Raw genomic sequence first — 20,228 nt, 5'->3', positions numbered from 1 at the left:
CCTGGAAGGCAATACCCTGCCCTACTCTTTTCAGTCTATTTCTAGCAATTAAGGCTGGCTGATGCCTTGGGCTTAGCCCTCAGTGCTGCCTGGAATGATCCCATGTGTAGTCTCCAAACCTGGCACATGCCCCTGGATCCTGGCTTGATTCTTATCCTGTAGCTAATAAAAAAGGAAAATAATTCACTCAGGTCAGAAAGCAGCAGGATAATTTTAATCTGAATCAAACTGTCAAGCAGGAATAAGAACATTACCTTCTAAGACTGTAGAAGTCAACCCTGACCTGTCTCCCAATGCTGGCCTTAAAGGCTGTAGGCAGTCACTTCTCTTTCCTTGGCTTCCCATCAGAGAAATGATGTATCAAGTCATTGTGTTCTGGGCAAATACCCAAAAACATCAAGATTAAGACCAACTCCTGGGAAGTAGGTGGGTAAGGTCAGTAAGTGACTGAACCTTTCAACACTAGGGTCTGGTTCAGGAATGAACAAATAGATGTTTAACTACCAAAGCTCAAATTACATACACAGTGAAAGACAAAGACAAGACATGAAATGTTTATTTTCCCAGTTGGTTGTTCTGGTGAAAACTCTGCAACTCAGAGGTTGGTTCCTGCCTATGCTTATAGCACAACGTGTTTTCCTTTTGCTTAGTAACAGCAACCCTTTACTTGGAGAAAAGACCATGGCAAGTATTTCAAAGTTGGAGGGGAAAAGTTTTCTAAACTTAATTCTAGAATACGGTGGAAAACAGAAGCATAGTCATTGTCCAGACTCAGGTACATTAAGCATGTTTGGATCTAGAGGGGCATGTGGCCAACGACACACATATGGTGGACACACAGCTGGGAATGAAGGAGGCTCAGGAACAGCCTGGAGTCCTGAACTCCATTTAATAGTCCCCAAGGGCTTGGTGCAGCCTAATCAACACACAGGTTTGGCTTTCCTCTTCCACTAGGCATCTCGTCAAGTGCCTCTTTCGGAGCACCAGGGTAAGTGATTTTCCAGAGTAACAGAAGATTGTTCTAGCCCTCTGGCCTAGAGAAAACAATGCATAGGACAGGAAGGAAGTTGGATGTATCACAGAGGGCTCCAAGGTCCCTTGCTGTTCTCTAGAAAGGTGAAGATAGCCTGCCACCAGCCTTGCCCCTAATATCCTAAGCTATCAGGGACTACTACAGAGGTAAAGATAACTATTACCTTATATGGGGTGGGTATCCATTTCCTTTTTATTGGGAACATCCAAAGTGTAGGGAAGGAGCAGAGTACAAAGTACAAAGGGAAAAGCTAAGAGCCCAGGAATACATGGGACTGCCAATACTTCCTGCCTCTGCTAGGTTACCCTGGGAGGGGTAAAACTAGTTGGTAAGAGACTTGTAATCCTTCCTGTTCTTCAGTCAGAGATGGTTTCTCCATTTTCTAGATGTGATCTGTATTTCTAAATTGTCTAAACTCCTGCCTCCTTTTCTTTTCCCAGTACTCAAGTTAACCCTAAAAAGGGAAAATTGCCTGTGAAGAGCACAAGCTGACAGCTCCCACAATAATTCATTTTAAGGAAAGGCCACCATCTATAGTTTGTGGGCTTAAAAATTAAAAGCACTGTGCTTTCCTAGGCTAGAAAGAAGCAGAAGCATGAGTCGCAAGACTTGGGATAAAGATCAAACTGACCCTTTTTACTGGAAATAATTAGGCCAAGAACCAAGAGACAGAAACTAGATTAATTCCCATTTCATTTCTTTCCTCCTTCCCTGTAGCTCATCTAAAAACTCTACTTCATCTAGAAATTCCTCACCTAAAAATGTTTCCCATTCTGTGAGGCACTGCAGAGGCCAAATTAATGCTTTTTAAGCACTGTTGATTTAATCATATGTCTCAAGGGGCCAGGATCAGCTATACCCCTAATCGGGTCAACTCACTGTACTCTGTGACAAGGGGAGGGAGAGGGAGAGGAAGAGAGAGGAGATATTCTATATGCACAATCTGAACTGCTGGGTCTTAGCATTAGTGCCTAGCTGCCTAGACAGCAAAGTTCCCAATTCTAAGGCTGACTCATCAAATTATTCCTTCTCTCCTTCCACAAGTGCACGTCTCTACTTCCAAAGCGACCCCCTTTTACTTCCCTAACGCTGCAAGGTCTAGGTTCCTCTGATTTTGTCTTGGTACCTGGTATTAGTTTTGAACAAGGTCCCTGGCCCAATAAAGACTGGAACTGTTAATTAGCCTTTCAAGTTTGTCTTGAAGGGAAACAATGCTTACCTAACCAAGATGAAGTTCTATGTATGACCACACAAAGCCATGAGTGAGTTCTACTAGACTGAGAATCAAAAGACTTAAGTCAGATCTTGCTTCACCAATGATCTTGGATTAAACACCTGACTTCTTTGTTCCTTAATTTCCTCTCTGTAAAGTAGGGAAAATAGTCACAAGAATGTTGCCAAACATGCAACCACCTATAAAAGGCATGATTAGAGTAAACCATGATTTCTTTTTTTTTTAATTTTTTAATGTTTTATTTATTTGAGAGAGAGAGAGAGGCAGCATGAGCAGGGGAGGGTCAGAGAGAGAGGGAGATATAGCATCTGAAGCAGGCTCCAGGCTCTGAGCTAGCTGTCAGCACAGAGCCTGATGGGGGGCTTGAACACACAAACTGGGAGATCGTGACCTGAGCCAAAGAGGGATGCTTAACCAACTGAGCCATCCAGGCGCCCCAAGTAAACCATGATTTCTATCCTAGCCCCAAACCCCTATTTTTCCTAGTCTCTTCTAATGGTCTGTAGCACTGCCTGCAACCATACCACTGGTGTGTGTCATTCTTTGTTAATCCTGTTTTCATTTAGAAGCTTTTTTTCCCCTAAAGATTAAAAAAAAAGAAGCAAAACATTCCGTTCCCAACATTTCACTCAGGTGACGAGAGGCTTGCCATGCTCCCTCAGACAGTCTGAAGGCATGCAGAAGGGGCAGATACCTATAGAAGGCAAGCTTTTCTGTTCTAATGCTAGTGAGGCCCAGCACTCATTGCCAGATGCTCCAAGACCAGCCCCACTTAGGTCCAGAGAAGGCAACTTTTCAGGAACAAAAATGAAACCGATTCTCCTGCTGCTTCAGTGTAGTCCAGGTTAACTTCAGGCCTATCTGTTTTTCAGATCAATACTCCAGATAGGCTTGGTTTAACTTCCTAGTCAGTCTTGCCAGCTGTCCCCTCCAAGAGTGCAGCGCCTACAACACTGTCTGGCCAGCCAGAGAAGGGGCAAATGGCACAGTCACTCTGTTCAGAGCCTTTCCCTACAGTCTCCTAAAGGACAAAGGCAAAGCTGCCTGGTTTCCTACGTTACTAACAAATAGGAAATTTCCAACTAGAGCTGCCATAGCAACTTCTCCCAGCCTCAAAGAAAGAGGTTTGCTTCCATATTAAACAAATAAACTCTCCCCAAAGCTTCTTATGAATTGGTAACTACTGCCCTGGATAAACTTAAGAATCACCTCCTGGCGATATGGGCTCCCCAAAGGTACCAAATCCATTCAGTCATCCAGATATTTAGGTTCTGAAGCAGAGGACAGGGTTCTATGTAATGCCCAATCAACCAGGCACTTCTCTCAGAACCTAATAGGATACCAAAAGCCAGAATAGGCTAAAAGGGCAACCTTCAGGACCAGGAGGCCCAAGTCAAGCCCACCTCCTCCCCCAGCCTCCCTATTACTGTTCACAGGAATGAAATTACAAGGGCCAAAGAATGAGGACAGTTTGATCTCTAAATCAGTTCAACTGATTTGTCAGGCACCGAGCTATGTGCCAGGAATATGAGACACAGCCCCTGCTTCCAATATATTAAGGTTTGGAGAAGGAAATAGGCATATTCACCATCACAAAATAAAGCAAAACATGTTATAATGAAAGATGTAATAAATAATAAACATTAATTCCAACGATGGGGGAATGGGAAGGCAGTGAGAGGCCCAGCAAAACCAGGGTAGGGAAAGCCATAGAGAATAAGTTTTATTTGAGCCAGAATGGGATAAAGAAATTGGGGTCCACCCAGCTCAAACCTGACCCTCTGGACTCCTTCAAGATATCCAGAGCTGTCATTCTGCCCTGTCCTATTAGCCTATCTACTCTAGTCAACTTTTCAAACTTCATACACGCACTCTCAAAAATGACTACAGCTTTCTGCTATCTTCCTAAGAAATGACTAAACCTAGCAAAAACAAGGCAGCCCTTTCAAGGGATACATCCATTTGAAAAGGGAACACATCAAAATAAATGAATCAAAAGGAGTAAGCTTCAACAATGGCAGGGAATAAACCCTTAAATCACATCAGCACCAGCCTACCAAAAAAAGTCAAGAAGAAAAAACTTCCCAGTTCTCTGAAATGGCTGATTCTTTTGTCCCTTTCTCTGACTTACCAAATAAATGTGATTGGAATGTGAGTATTCCTTGTAAAATTGCTTCTGACCCAAATCTTGGCTAGGAGGAAACAGCTGGGGACCTCTGGGAACAGGCCAGGACTCTCTGTATATATATATCAAGCAGCCTTTCACTTTGTGTGAAATAAGCCCAGAAGGCAGAGAGCTAAGAACTCTGAGCATACCTCCCACCCCCTTGCTATAGAGGTCAGATCATTCCTAGGCCATTTACCAACTATGTTGCATGGCTAATATGGTGGGAGGAATGGATTTCTAGAGCTACAACAGGTATGGGTACTTTTAGGATGTTAATCTTTGGGAACGAATCAATCAGGCTTACAAAGATTCTTGTCAGAGAAAGTGATCAGGGTCACATGGCATGAAGGGTGAGATTAGCCAAAGGGAATAAAGAATGCCCTTGATCAAATGCATTGCAAGGTCCTAGTACTACGGTTCCTAGGATGAGACATCCTTCTCATCAGCATTAGGAGGAGCCCCATTTATAGGCCAGAAGCAGGACATAGTAAAAGAAAGAAAACCTCAAACATTGTACAAAAGAAGGAAGACAGAACCTCTGGTAACATACAGTAACATGAGGGAGGATGCAGCTTCAAAGCGTTGGAATACCAAGACTTGACAATGAAGAATGAATGCCAGTCAGGAGAGCTGGGTATGCTTGCCCTCCCCACCGCTCCCTTTCAGTGCTTCCCTTGGTACTGCCAAGGTTTACTATACCAAGGAATATAACCAACCATAAGGCAAATACATATGCACCCAGAATCAGATACTCATGACAAAGACTCCTTTGACCAAACCTGAGTCAGGTTGCTCTGAGTCCTCTTTCTGACAAAGCCCCTGACCTTCAGCTCTGTTTAGTCCACTTTTAGCAAGAATCCTTCTGGGTCAGTTTAGTGAAAATTCTTCACCTTTGATAACTGACCAAATCCCTTAACCACCACCTTGGTGTGCCTCCAGCAAAACTCCTGTCAAGTCAGTTTAGCCAGACTTCTCCTTACCCTTGATGCTTCCTCTTAGTAATTTTCTATCCACTGACCCTCACCCTGTTCCTTGGTTATAAATTCCCAGTTTTCCTTGTATTCAGAGTTGGGCTCAATCTCTCTCCCCTACTGCAATATCCCAATGTAGTCATCATACTGAATAAAGTCTGCCTTACAGCCTTTAACAAATGCCACAATATTTTTTTTCTTAAGCACTCATTATACTTTCTTCCATACTACTTCAAGGTTCTCATGAGCAGACTGAAGAAGGCATATGACCAGGAATCTAGCTAGCCTCTGAATACTACCCCTCCCCACAAAAAAATCCCACATTCTCTATTTTCTTACTCTGCTGTAGTTTCTTCAGAGAACTTATTACCACCTACCTGATAGATCATACACTTGTTTATTATCTGTCTCTTTCCCCCACCTCTTTATTCTGGAATGTGAGTAGGGACTATGTTTTGCTCACTGCTATATCCCCAGCACCTAGAACAATGCCTGGCACATGTGCTCAAAACAAACAAACACATTAAATCTTGCCATTGAATAAAAGAAATAACACCAAATCAGAAAAGTTTAGATTTGAAAGAGTCTTTTATAGAATACTAGACCTGGAATCTCATACTACATTGTAATCTAGCCTATGGAGTAGTTTTGTTTAGCTATCACAGTGTTTTCCTAAATTTTAAATGTGGCAGTCTTTTAGGCAGGATAGCTACTCTAGGTTCTCAAAGCTCTATCACCCAAGTTTAAACCCTTGACCAAAAATGACACCCTTGTTTTGTTAATCTGTTTTACTTTGGCAGACCCCTAAATGGGAGGTCCTTGCTTGAAGACCCACAGTGGATGTCAATTCCATTACAATGGAAGCTGTGCTTTTTTTTGATCTCCCAATGCCTGGCACAGGGCACTATTATGCCAAGCATACGACCTGACACACAGTGGGAACTCAGTGCCGTGGAAACAATAAATGAGTTATGGCAGAGCTGCATTAGAATACAAGTCTCCTAATTTCTAGTCCACTTTTGTTTCCCTCACAATATGCTGCCTTCCAATTCTAGATTTACTTCTAGATTGATGGCTTATCACCCCTTTTTATTGTAAAAACTAAGTTGGAACCTCCTCCCTAAATATACTTAAATTTTTCTGGAGACTCATTCAAGACAAATAGAGGACAGTGGCAGCCTCAGCCTCTGCTAGAGGCTGGTAATTAGTTTGTATCTCCCTAGGATAGGAGACTAGTATCAAGAGGCTGTGTCACGGTTCCTTGTCATCCCATAGTTGCTATCATGGGGCTTCCATTTGTTCTTCCAGCTGGAAGAGCTGCCCTGATCCTTGTGCTGAAGATAGGTCTAGAGCAGCACCGTCCAACAGAAATATAATGTGAGCCACATATGTAATTTAAAAATTTCTAGAAGCGCCTGGGTGGCTCAGTCAGTTAAGAATCCGACTTCGGCTCAGGTCATGATCTCACGGTTCGTGGGTTTGAGTCCCACGTCGGGCTCTGTGCTGACAGCCAGCACAGAGCCTGGAGCCTGTTTCAGATTCTGTATCTCCCTCTCTCTCTGACCTTCCCCTGCTCATGCTGTCGCTCTCTCTCTCTCTCAAAAATTTAAAAAAAAAAAAAATTAAAAAAATTTCTAGTAGCCACGTTAAAGTAAAAAAAAAGTAAAATTTATTTTAATATAGTTTATATAATTCATTATCCAAAATATTATCACTTCAACAAGCAATCAATACAAAAACTATTCATCATATATTTGCATTCTTTCTTTCATGCTGAATCCTTATATTACGTTACGTATCTTACATTTACAGCCCATCTTAATTCAAACTAGCCTGTCTGCCAAGTACTCAACTATCACATATGGCCAGTGGCTACCATACTGGACACACAGGTCTAGAAGGCTGGAATGGGGGACACTCTGGATAGCCTTCAAAACCTGGCAGCAGATGCTTCTTGCAGGCTGCCATCCCAGGGGCAGCAGAATGCTCTGTTCTTTCATTCATCTTTTCACCTGCTCACTTTGATCCTAGCTGGAGGTAGCATATTTCCATTTTGTGACAGGCTCAATCCCCAAGGCTACAAAGAACAAAATATTAAGGCCCTAAACTGCAGAGGATGAGACCTTTTCTCTCTTTCAATCTGACCCTTTCTAAATCCCCTGTAACAATATATAGCTTCTTTCCAATACTTTGGCAAAACTACAGGTTAAACCTAATTACTTCAACAGAAGCTATCCTTTACAGGGAAGACAGACTTCTAACAGACAAGAGCATAATCTCAATGCAGCAGAGTCAAAGATAGACTATCCTATACAACTCACACTAGAGGAAACTGTAACAATAGTAAAATTATATTTGTTTAGAATTTTATAGTTTATATGATTCCTATTTTATCATGACATGTTTTATCATCAGAACCTTGTGAGGCAGGGAGGAAGATTATTCTGATTTCATAAATGAGAAAAAGAAGCTCAGAGAGGCTAAATGACTTGCCCAAGGTCACTGAGTAGAGCTAAGATTTAAAAAGGAGTCTACAATCTATAGTTAGTGCTATTTTAACCATACATGCATGACGCAGATGGACAGATTATTATGCATGTGTATACACACTCAAGATTGAGGAAACCAAGACGACTTTTCTCTCTATATGGCATATGCACATGAGAGGGAAGAATTAATATATCAGACAGAGGGACAGTATACACACACTCACACAATGGAAAAAAAGAAGGGTTTCTTAATATACACAGGCATATACCAAAAGAGAAATGTTACCTAAGTAAATACACACATGCATGAAATAAGAGATTATATATCTAGATATAGATATAAATATAGGCACATGGAGGGAGAAATGGCTTGTGTATAAGCATTTAAAATGAATGAATGAGTTGAATGAGTTTCTATTATGTATGTATACACAGGAAGGAATGGCAAGGTTATTTATAAACATATGGACATATCAAGAGGGGGAAACAGATTATTTCTATACAAGTATGCACATATTCAGAGGGGTAGCTAAGTTATTTACATACATACAGGAGAGTAAAAGTACCAAGAACAGATAGTCATATTATCAGCATAGAAACACATGCATGTGAAGATTCTACCCTCAGTGCTGAGTATGCTATTTTTCACTCATTCTAATGACCCCCACCAGCAAGTTGGCTCCAGTAGTTATGTAATTAATGTAGCTCCTCTGTATTCCACCCACAAATGCTTTGCTTTTGTCCCTGCTTGTCGTTCAGAGTCAGTCATACACTCGATACCACTTACCTTGCTGCTGCAACCAAAAGAAGAGTTAAGGAAATGAAAAGGAAAAAAAAAAAAAGATTCTCAAGTTTTAGAATACAAGTGCTGTCTTTAAGAGGAAATCCATTCAGAAGTACTCCTTGGTTTGACAGAGAAGCCAGAGGATGAACTTTCTAACCCACAGCATGGCTGCTTGCCCAACGGACAAACAGAGCCAAGGAGCTATTATTCTCAGTTGCACCAGCTGGCTGGCTCCACGGTGCAAAGTTGATGATAGGAACAATGCCCAGCAGAGAAATCCCCTCAGTGAAAGGCTGGGCAGGAGTCTCGCTGGCTACAAATCTAGGAATCCAATCTGGTCCACACCTCTGCTGAGGGGGACTCTGATGACCAGCCTGCTGGAGGCAATCGCAGCCAAACTTCAACTGGATGTGGAATTCTAACCCAATCGATTCCAGGCTTTGAGACTGAGACAGAAAGCAGGGCAGCTACTGCTCCTGCTGCTGCTCCTCCTCCTCTCCAGCTGCTTCCTGCCTGCAACCTCCCATAGGGCACCAGCCCTCCTCACACATTCCTGGCGCACACACCCCCTTTCCCAGAACACTCACGCACACACAAACCTCGCCAGCAATCTCACTCACACACCCTTGGTGAGTGTCTCTCCCTCTTGCTAAATATAGATCTTACTCTCTCCCCTCCCCCATTTCTTCCTCTTGTTCTCCTCCCCCCTCCCTTCCCACCTCTCTCAAGTCTGGGCTATAGCATATAAAGAGACATAAGACCAGAAATCTATACTCTGAAGAGCTCCTAGTCTCAGAGAAAGAATAAAGAACACAGCAAGAAATTACCAGAGCATAATACAAAGGGAGTCTTGCCTTCTACTGACACAAACTCTAGGGTTTTTTTAGTTGGTTGTTTCGTTTCGTTTTGTTTTGAATCTATATAATCTGCTATCTGCATTTGGTGAAGCTAGAAAACAGGTGAAGTGCCCACCTGCAGTTAACATCAAATAGCACTATGTTCTCAGAGTAGATACCTAGTCCAGTTCTTCCTGAACAGCCACAGCAAAAAAAACAACTGGAAAACAAGAAGTCCCTTAGGCTGTGCCAAGGCAATGGTTAGAGAGATGTAAGGGAAACTGGGTGGGCTACCACAGACCCTCTACTACAGAAGTCTGGACCACAGATTGTTTGGGGATCCAGAATTAGTATAGCCTCAAGTGAAATCACATTAACCAAAAGCTGTTTAAGATTCAAGGCTCTGGTTTCATGATCCCAAATTTCCCAGTCCCTTCTTGCCAATGGCAGCCCCATCTCCATGGACACTTGCTAGTCAGGTGGCTCTCACATGGCCCTAATTCCTAATAACTCAACAATTTTACTTGGGACTCATCAGGAAACTGAATGTGCTTACCTTCAGAGAGCATTGCAACATAATGCCAAACATAAGCCAGGGACCCTTGAAGCCCTGTAGCTTAAAATGCCAAATACATCAAATATATAATACCTCTTTCCATTCTGTACCCACAGGACAGCAAAACAAACAAACAAACAAAAACAAAAAACAAACCCCCCCCCCATCGTTTTGAGTCCAAAGAACCTCAGTATTATTCTCAATATAGGGCTCCAATTAACCAGTAACAATCCAGTAAAGCCATTCCTATTCTACCTCCTCTGAGCCTGATCTAATGAGAGAAAGCCCTTCTCTTCCTTAGGCCAACAGAAGGTGGACAAGTTTGATTCAGTCAGCATGTCCAATCCAGGCTGTCAAATCTTGCTACTTCTGCTGCCTGCAACATTCTTCATAACAATTTACAATAAAACATGGCCCTATTAGCCAGGAATCAGGCAGTCAGGCTACAGGGGCAACCCTAAAAACTGTCACTGTGGAACAGGCAGCTCTATATGGTAGATAACATAAGCTTTTAAAGGAAGAATGATTTCCTTGGCTTATCCAAGATCCTGAGGAGAAAGTGTTGATTCCAGAGCCAACATTTGCCTCCCTACTGCCTTCTTCCAATAACATTGCTTCCCCCTCAACCCAGGAAGAAAATTTAGATTCCAAGAGATGCTAAACAACCCATTTCTTAACCATCCACCTCATTATGCAGCCAAGACTAACAGCAGAGCAAATACCTCCTAACCCAGTCGGGAGCTGGCTGGGTGACAGAAGAGATAAGGACTGACAGCGCAACTATAACCACATCTAAATACAGAAAAAAAATCACTTGAAAAGTGTCAAATTTCAGTGGAAGCCACAGCCAATTTAGAGGAGCTTCCCAGATTTCAGCCAGAAGAGGTAAAGGGTTTAAAACAAGAAATATAGGGAAGGCTGATTAAATCAGAATTCCCTCCCACTCATAAAGAGCCCAGAGAAGTGGCTGTCATTACCAGGTTTGGGGCTGGGATTCCTATTCTGAGAAGCTCAAACTCTCAAGACTAGGAATGATCCTCAGAGGTAGGACACTGCCTAAAGAACCTACTTCTTCCTGACGCATCCACCAGTGGCTCCAAGATCTGGCTGAGGCTTCTAGATGTTATACCTGAGGCTAATGTGACCCTGTCTTGTGTCCATCTGCCTTGTCAAACACATTCAGCCCATCTTCTGGTTTCCAGAAAAATCAAGGCTGAGACAAGAGAAGATGTGTTTATGACATGAGGCACAACAAATCTGCAATCTCTAGATATGGTCTTCAAACTTCACAAGACATCTTATATGACTTTGACCATAAATTTGTATCTTTCCAACTTTCCATGTTTCAGCAAAAGCACAAAGAGTAAGTGGGAAAGTGGTAAGCAGCAGTCAGTATACATTCTGGTAAAAAAGCAGACTCCTTCTTTAACCATTCAACAGGGCCCAGAGAGGGCCCACAGACTTCCAGTCATCATATGACCAAAGGAGAGATCTCCTCTGTGGACCAGCCTTTTGGGATAGACACACAATTTCTGTTTCCTGAGCCATGTAAGCAACATTGCAGTCCCTTTGTTACAGTGGAAATGGCTCTTGGGAATCCTAGGCAGGCTTAAAGGATGGGAGTGCTTTTTAGAGGTAAGAAATAGCACAAGCACCCACCTCAGTTGGGAAGCTTCCTCAAAGCAGGGCTTTTCAAGAGCTAGCTGGGCAGAACTGGAGAAACAGATTGGGTTAAGAAGGAAAAGGCATTTATCCAGAAGCTGTGAAATGCTCTGAACAGACATTCTCAAGGTCTGGTTCCCAATTTAAATCTTTGCAGGGATCTTCGCCTAGAGATAGATGAGTCAAGATGGAAATTCAACATGAGACACTGACACTCACGCAGAGTTGTGGGAAGGTTCAGAGCTGCAGGAGCTCTAAAGGGGAACCGAATGGGTGGGTTAGTCAGAAGACCACCTGGCACATCCTGCTTCATCCTCGGTTAAAGCATCTGAGTGGAGTCACAGGGATACTAGAGGAGGGGCTCACCAACCACAATTCTCCCCTCTCATACAAACCAGTCTAAGTCTCCCTTGGGCCAGATACAACTGGTCCAAAAGCAAAGAATGTGCCTGCTCCAAACTTGGCCTGACTTTTCAGGTGTCCTTGTCAGAGAACTGATGGGTCAGGACCAGCAGGTACATACCTGGTCTCCCAATGTTGACAATCACATATGAGGATACAAAGGATAGGTGGAGCCAAAGTCTGACTTACATCAGAGTAAGTCTGTCACTCCTTTCCTTCTCTACCACCAAGTAAAGCCAGAGACACATGAGAGGCTGACACGGGCCACACAAATAGGATATGTTTTATGAGAAAAATGGTTTGTTCTGGTGGCTGAGAAAAGTCTTTTTTTCCTCCAGTACAATTATGCCTTCCATAAATTACTGAGTGATTGCATGCAGCAGAGAATGACGGGCAATGAGAGGTGAATCTCCTCCTTCCCTCAGGGGCATGCCACCCGAAGGGAGTTATGAGCCTGGCAGAGATGTACTGACTTTACTGATGTGCTAAGACATAGCTGCTACACAGACTAAATCAGACCTGACAAGCTGCAAGGCAGGCCTAAGGAGTCACAAATTGCTGACATATTTCAGTCCTATAATCAGGTCAAGTACCATTCCTAATTAGCAAAAACTTAAACATGAACAGGGATAAACTCAGTACTGCCAGGCTAAACAGGATTTTAGCCTTCACCTCCAAAGGCTGTGGCCCCATTTCCATCCAAGGACCAAATGATTAAAGACTCATAATCAGGGGCACCTGGGTGGCTCAGTTGGTCAAGCATCTAACTCTTGATTTCAGCTCATGATTTCATGGTTCCTGGGAAAAAGCCCCACATCAGGCTCTGCGCTGACAACACGGAACCTGCTTGGGATTCTCTCTTTCCACCCCCTCCCCTGCTTTCTCTAAATAAATAAATACTCAATCAAAGTCATCTATGTGTCTACAGCCCTCTTACATAAACCTGTTCAAAACTCATAGCTCCCAGATTTAGAACTAAGGCTACTCCTGAACTAGTACCTGCTTATATATGTCCCAGTCCAATCCACAAAGTATAATGGTCCTGCCTCAATCTCTATACCTCAAGGAAGCCAAGGGGCCATATGCAGCAGATTCTCTAATGAAAATCCAAATTTTGAAATTTCATGAGGGGCGTCTAGGTGGTTCAATTGGTTAAGTGTCCAACTCTTGATTTCTGCTCAGGTCATGATCTCATAGTTTGTGGGATCAAGTCCTGCATCAGGCTCTGCACTGACAGCATGGAGCCTGCTTGGGATTCTCTTTCTCCCTCTGCCCCTCCCCCACTTGCTCTCTCACACACTGTCTCTCAAAATAAATAAGCAAATATTAAAAAAAAGAAAGAAATTAACCCTTTGTGCTATAAGAAGACTATATTCCAACTGGCTTAATACTGATCAAATATTTCCTTCAGTTGTCTTTTGTTCTGAAATATACCCAGAGTAAACCCAAATCTGGAGAATTCTCTTGGTGCAGGACCCTGTTTCCACAAGCTTTTCAAAATATGTTCCTAACTAGCATATGAATCTCAGGTGTCTTGAGAATCAATGAAGGGACCTCAAAGAGGGGGCTTTTTCCCATCGGGTTCTCCATATATTCAAAATATCTGGTATGAAGCACTGAGTTATATAGGAAGGTAACTAATGTTCAAAGGGGAAGAGAAGACTTGAGACAAATCTCTTAAGGATCTCTGACAAATAACAGGGAAGTATAGTGAGGAGAAAAGGAAGTACTCAATTGGATGAGGCAAGAGAGAGAAGGAAACTTAGCTGGGAAAGCAAGGAATGCAGAGGGAAAGCCTGTTGGCGGCATTGGCATTGGAGCCCCTACACTGCCAGCTCATCCATACCAATCACACATGGAGATGACTTCCCTGCTCACACACAAGACTTTAAAACATCTGTATTCTAATTTTCCATCAATAGAATCCCCTGCAAAACCCTACACCCCCCCCCCATCACATGTCACCAAGTCTAATCTGTTTTACCTTCCTATATATAAAGTCTGTCTTCTTCTCTATAACCCTTAGTCTGGGCTTCATTATTTTTCATTTGAGTTACTGCGAAATATTCATCCTCCCTAGTCTACCTTCCTTTAGAACCACCTCCCTACTATCAATTTTTGACAATTTGTTAGAAGAATACCTACCTTTTACAGTCCTTAGAAGGAATTAACCCTGCTGACATCTTGATTTTGACCGCTAGCATCCAGAAATATAAGACAATATACTTCTATTGTTTAAGCTACCCAGTCTATGGTACTTTGTTATAGCAGCCCTAGCAAACAAATACAGTGCCTTTAAGAATTACTAATACAATGCTACCAAAATGTTTTTTAAATAATAAATACTTATTAAGTACCTAGGTGTTGTACCAGGCATGATGAAAATATATGATCTTTACTCTTAGGGAGTTCATAATCTAACAAGGGAAATGTTATGGCATGGTGTTGTTAAATCCATATTATATATTCTAAGGGAGAAGGGTATTAGATTTTGTGCTTGGGTGACTAGTAGTACCATTTACTGAAAGGATACACAGGAGATGAGGTGGAGGAGAAAGAAAAGACAATGAGTACAGTTTGAACATACTGTAGGTGGTGCGTATGAAAATTCTTGAAACAAAATCCATAGGCAGTTGGATATGTGAGTATGGAAATCATGAAAGAAGACTGAGGCAGAGATAACAATTTGGAATCCATCAGTTTACAGTAAAGACATGGGAGAGATTATCTAGGGTAGAGAATGAGGTAGAAAAAAAGACCCCTAGGAATCACCAAGTTTCAAGGGACAAGCAGATGAGCAGAAATGCTATAAAGGAAACACAGATGAAGCTGTCAGATATAAGAAGAGGACTTGGAGGTAAAGATATCACAAATGCCAACAGGGAAGAGTATTTTAGGGAGAAACAAGTCAACAGTTTTTATCTCACCTGTCGCAAGAAATGCTCCAGGCAACTCCAAGGACACCTAGAATGCCCTTCCTAACTTGTCATCTTTGTCTATTTATGTATGAATGTCCTCAGGTGTGGACCAAATAAAGGCATTTCCCTAGCATGCTTGAAGATGACAACCAGCAAAGAGAAGTAGAAGCATAAGGAATTAGGGAAAGTTATTTACTACAATTTACCTCTATGTTTTGGCTTCAAGAAGCATTATATACTATGACAGTACTTCAGGATGTGTCTGTTTTGGAATGGCAAATCTCACTGCAGTGTTTATAGAAAGAATGCCACTTACAAGGAGCCATGGATTTCCTTAATGACATGTTTATAAACACAGAAAGCAAGTTATCCCTTGATTTCCATCTTTCTAAGCTTCTATTATTTTATTTCTTGGACATTTCCTGATACTTTATAACATACTGCTGACTCAGTACCCTCTGGGAATTCCTCTGACTTCTCTGAGCACCCTAACTCAATGGGTTTGCTCCCTCCATTTTTTGTTATAAGTGTTAATCATTTCTTTTGCAACAATTACTTATATTGTCTGGTAATATCACTTTATAGTTTTAAGCAACGGTTCCACAAAACTTTGCTTAGTGTTTATTAAGTATCAGAAACTATGCTAGGAATTGTATTCAGTTCCTGACCTCACGTGCAATCTAACAAAGAAGTTAGAGCATATATATGGATACTGAAATCCAAGTAGAAAGCAAAAGTAACTAAGTAGCCAGGAAAGGATCTCTAAATCTTTGAACTGTTTTCTACCTACATGTACTAGGCCCCAAAGGCATATTAGGCAGAGAAGATACTCCAGGTAAGTATCTATTCTTAATTCCTAAGACTTCAGACTCAAACTCCTACATGGCCTCCTACCTTGATAAGCCAGGCTGGGCTATAAAGACCTCTTTAACTGAAAACCAATTCAAAATACAGGTCAAGCAGTTTGCAACTTGACCCCTTGCTCCAGTCACGCCCTTGCCTAGACATCTGAATTTCTCCCGGTGCAAGAGGAGAAGATATATATATAAACAAACAAAGGCCCACAGCAGTTTTCTCAACCTGCCTTTTCATGACCCTAGTTTATTCCAAGTGGCAGCGCTTCTGCCTCCAGCATTATAGTCCAATTAAACTGCCTATTCTTTGGGTCTGGAGACAGCAGCCTTCAGTAACTCTTTAAAGGTTAGAGTGAGTGACTAATATTTATCATAAAAGACACAGATAAAATGTAGGAGAATTTTAGAGAGGAAAATATTTCCAGCTTTCAAGTCCTGGTTTGGATAGGAATCAGGAAAGGCTCTGTGAAAGAAGTGATATCTGAGCTTGATCCTAAAGGATGAATAATATTTGGATATGTGGAAACTGAACAGAAGAAAAGGCATTAGGCCAGAGATACAAGATGAGCAAATATATGGAAAGGAGAAAAAGGAAGATGAGTTGTTGGAAAGTAAAGGAAATGAACATTTAGTGAATACTAAAAACATGCCAGGCCCTGCTCTATATGTATTATCTTATTTAATCCATATCCATCTGCTGAGGAAATGATATCCAATTCAGAAATGACAAAACTAAGTTTTCAAGAGGCTAGGTGACTTGTCTAAGCCTAGAGTTACACAGGTAGTAAGTAATAGAGCCCTATTTCAAACTCTGGCTCTGGCTGACACCAAGGCCCAGTATCTTCTAACTGTACAATATGGCCACTGGGTTTAAAAAAAAAAAAAAAATAAGGTTAGAAAATAGGTTAGACTAAGTAATTAGTTGTTACAGATGCCAGGCTAAAAAGCTGAAACTATAACTTAACTACAAGTGGGGAAGGGGGAGGGGGGCTGTTAATCTTGCTTTCTTCCTCCCTCCCTCTTTCCTTTTCTTCCTCCCTCTTTCCCCCTTTCTTCTTTTCTTTTTTCCTTTTTTTCTTCCTTCCTTCCTCCCTTTCTTGAAAAAAACCTTTATTCATTCACTCATTCACTCTCAGATATATGTTAAGAGCTTGCTGGGTGCCAGGCATTAGAGATACAAAGTTAAATAGTCCCTATTCTGGGAGTGCCTGGCTGGCTCCGTCAGTGGAGCATGACTCTTGACCTTGGAGTTTTGAATTTGAGCCCCTTGTTGGATGAGGAGATTACTTAAAAATAAAATCTTAAAATAAATAAATGGGCCATATTCTGTATTTCCATTATATTCTAAAAAATGTTTTTAACTTTGAGTGAGAGAGAACACAAATGGGGGAGGGGCAGAGAGAGAAGGAAAGAGACAGAATTCTAAGCAGGCTCTCCATTGTTAGTGCAGGGGCTTAAATGCATGAACCAGGAGGTCATGACCTGAGCTGAACTCAAGATTTGGTTGCTTAACTGACTGGGTCACCCAAGCGTTCCCATGCTATTTTTATTTAGCTTTTATTTAAACTTCTTATTGAACTATAACATACAGTGCACAAATCAAAAGTATGTCAATGTTAACAGATTCCCAATCAAGAACAGAACATCATCAGAATTCCAGAAGTCCCTTGTGCCGATATTTAGTCACTACCAACACCCTCCCCACATAGGTCATCACTATCCTACAGTATGAAATTACAGATTACTTTGACCTGTTTCTAAACTTAATACAAAAGGAATCATATAGTATTTATTCTTTTAAGAAATACAAAACCTTGGGGTCAAATGCTCACACATTTCCAAGATAATACGATAAACACCAAAATTGACTATATATGAAATGCTATAGAAAAATGAGTATCTAACTACCTGGGAACTTTGAGGAAGGCTTCAAAGGATGTGACATCTAAGTTGAGCCCTGAGTGTAAGTGGAGCCATGAGTAGGGCTCTGTTTCAGGAAGATAATGCTGGCACTGGTATACACAAGGTATCCCAAGACAAATAAAAGCAAGGAAACATTCAGAAGACAAATACTATAGACTAAGCAATAAAGGCCTGAACACAAAAGGGAACAGAGAAAAGACTTGTAAAAGAAATCATGGAGAGAAAAAGAGCAAGGTCTGGCAAATGATCCAATGTGGGAGGCAAGAGAGAGGAAGAATGACACTGTGATTTTGAGTGGGTGATTAGCAGAATGATGGTGATTTTAATACAGAGAACAAAGAATAGGAATAGGCCTAGGAGGGAAGTTTCAAACACTGGGAAGTTATGGTAAAAATAACTATTCGATAACTAGACATGAAGGATAGAACCTAAGGAAAAAAGGAGGGTTAGAAGTACAGATTTGGGAATTATTTGCTTAGAAAGGCTAGCTGGAAGTCAATTGGCTCTCTAACACAAAAGCTAGGATCAAGCACAGAATTGGCCATATAGCAGTTGCTCAGTTAAGGATTCTGGATTAGAGGCTGAGTAGAAGCCTCTCCTATTTGAGATGGGGAAAAAATGCCTGAGGGGAAAACTGCAGAAAGAGACAGGCAGAACAGATATAGGCAAGATAAGAAAGGAAGAGAATGGGAGAATCTAGGATAACAGAAGCTAGGGAAATAGAAGGTTACAAATAGGGAGTTTCAAAACACACATTGGAATGCTGCAGAAAAAAATGACAATAAAGACTGAGTAAAAGTATTTGGGGAGAAATGTAAATACTTAATGTAATTATTTCTATCTCCCTTCTGGCCTATAAGCTCCTAAATGATAAGAAAATGTCTTAAAATAGTCCCAAAACACCCAACGGTACCCACTTATTAGTTGGCTTGATTTACAATGGGATAATTCTGGGACACCTGGGTGGCTCAGTCAGTAAAGCATCTGACTTGGGCTCAGGTCATGATCTTGCAGTCTGAGTTCAAGCCCCACATCAGGCTGTGCTGACAGCTCAGAGCCTGGAGCTTGCTTTGGATTCTCTGTCTCCCTCTCATTCTGCCCCTCCCCTACTCACATTGTGTCTCTCTCTCTCTCAAAAATTAACATTAAAAAATTTTAAATGGAATAATTTTATCAGTTGCTTCCTTTTGGAAAACTTTAACAACAGGATTTTCTCTTACAGAGGAAGAGTTCCTTCTTAGCCAGTATCAAATGTTCCATTGCTTGATGCAAAAAGCAGGAAGAGCAATCCCAATGAAAATTGCACCAGCATTCTTCTCAAAACTAGAACTATCCTAAAATTTGTATGGAACCACAAAAGACCCTGAATAGCCAAAGTAATGTTGAAGAAGAAAAACAAAAAGGGAGGCATCACAATCCCATACTTTAGACTCTGTTACAAAGCTGTCATCATCAAGACAGTATAGTATTGGCAGAAAAAACAGACACACAGACCAATGGAATAGAATAGAGAACTCAGAATTGGACCCACAAATGTATGGCCAACTAATCTTTGACAAAGCAGGAAAGAGTACCCAATGGAAAAAAGACAGCCTCTTTAACAGATGGTGCTGGGAGAACTGGACAGCAACATGCAGAAGAATGAAACTAGATCATTTTCTCACACCATACACCAAAATAAACTCAAAATGGATAAAGGATCTGAACATGAGACAGGAAACCATCAAAACCCTAGAGGAGAAAGCAGGAAACAACCTCCTTGACCTCAACCACAGCAATTTCTTACTTGACACATCCCCAAAAGCAAGGGAATCAAGAGCAAAAATAAACTGTTGGGACCTCATCAAGATTAAAAGCTTCTGCACAGCCAAGGAAACAACCCAGAAAATTAATAGGCAACCAACGGAATGGGAAAAGATAGTTGCAAATGACATATCAGATAAAGGGTTAATATCCAGAATCTATAAGGAACTCACCAAACTCCACGCCCGAAAAACAAACAACCCAGTGAAGAAATGGGCAGAAGACATGAACAGACACTTCTCCAAAGAGGACATCCAGATGGCCAACAGACACATGAAACGATGCTCAGCATCCCTCCTCATCAGGGAAATACAAATCAAAACCACACTGAGATACCACCTCACGCCAGTCAGAGTGGCTAAAATGAGCAAATCAGAGAACTCTAGATGCTGGCGAGGATGTGGAGAAACGGGCACCCTCCTACACTGTTGGTGGGAATGTAAACTGGTGCAGCCCCTCTGGAAAACAGTGTGGAGGTTCCTCAAAAAATTAACAATAGAACTCCCCTATGACCCAGCAATAGCACTGCTAGGAATTTACCCAAGGGATACAGGAGTGCTGATGCATAGGAGCACATGTACCCCAACGTTCATAGA

At 41.6% G+C, this 20,228-nt stretch overlaps 1 protein-coding gene across 3 annotated transcripts in view; it reads right to left on the bottom strand.

Annotated features, from left to right (window-relative positions):
• Positions 1–20,228, bottom strand: part of UNC13B (unc-13 homolog B) — a 218,630-nt gene that overhangs the window by 54,028 nt on the left and 144,374 nt on the right. The gene's annotated exons all lie outside the window — the stretch shown is intronic.

The sequence above is a fragment of the Hyaena hyaena genome, unplaced genomic scaffold, assembly GCF_003009895.1.
Source record: "Hyaena hyaena isolate Hyena2069 unplaced genomic scaffold, ASM300989v1 scaffold_769, whole genome shotgun sequence".
Lineage (NCBI taxonomy): Eukaryota > Metazoa > Chordata > Mammalia > Carnivora > Hyaenidae > Hyaena > Hyaena hyaena.
This window is presented reverse-complemented; position numbering and strand designations above follow the sequence as displayed.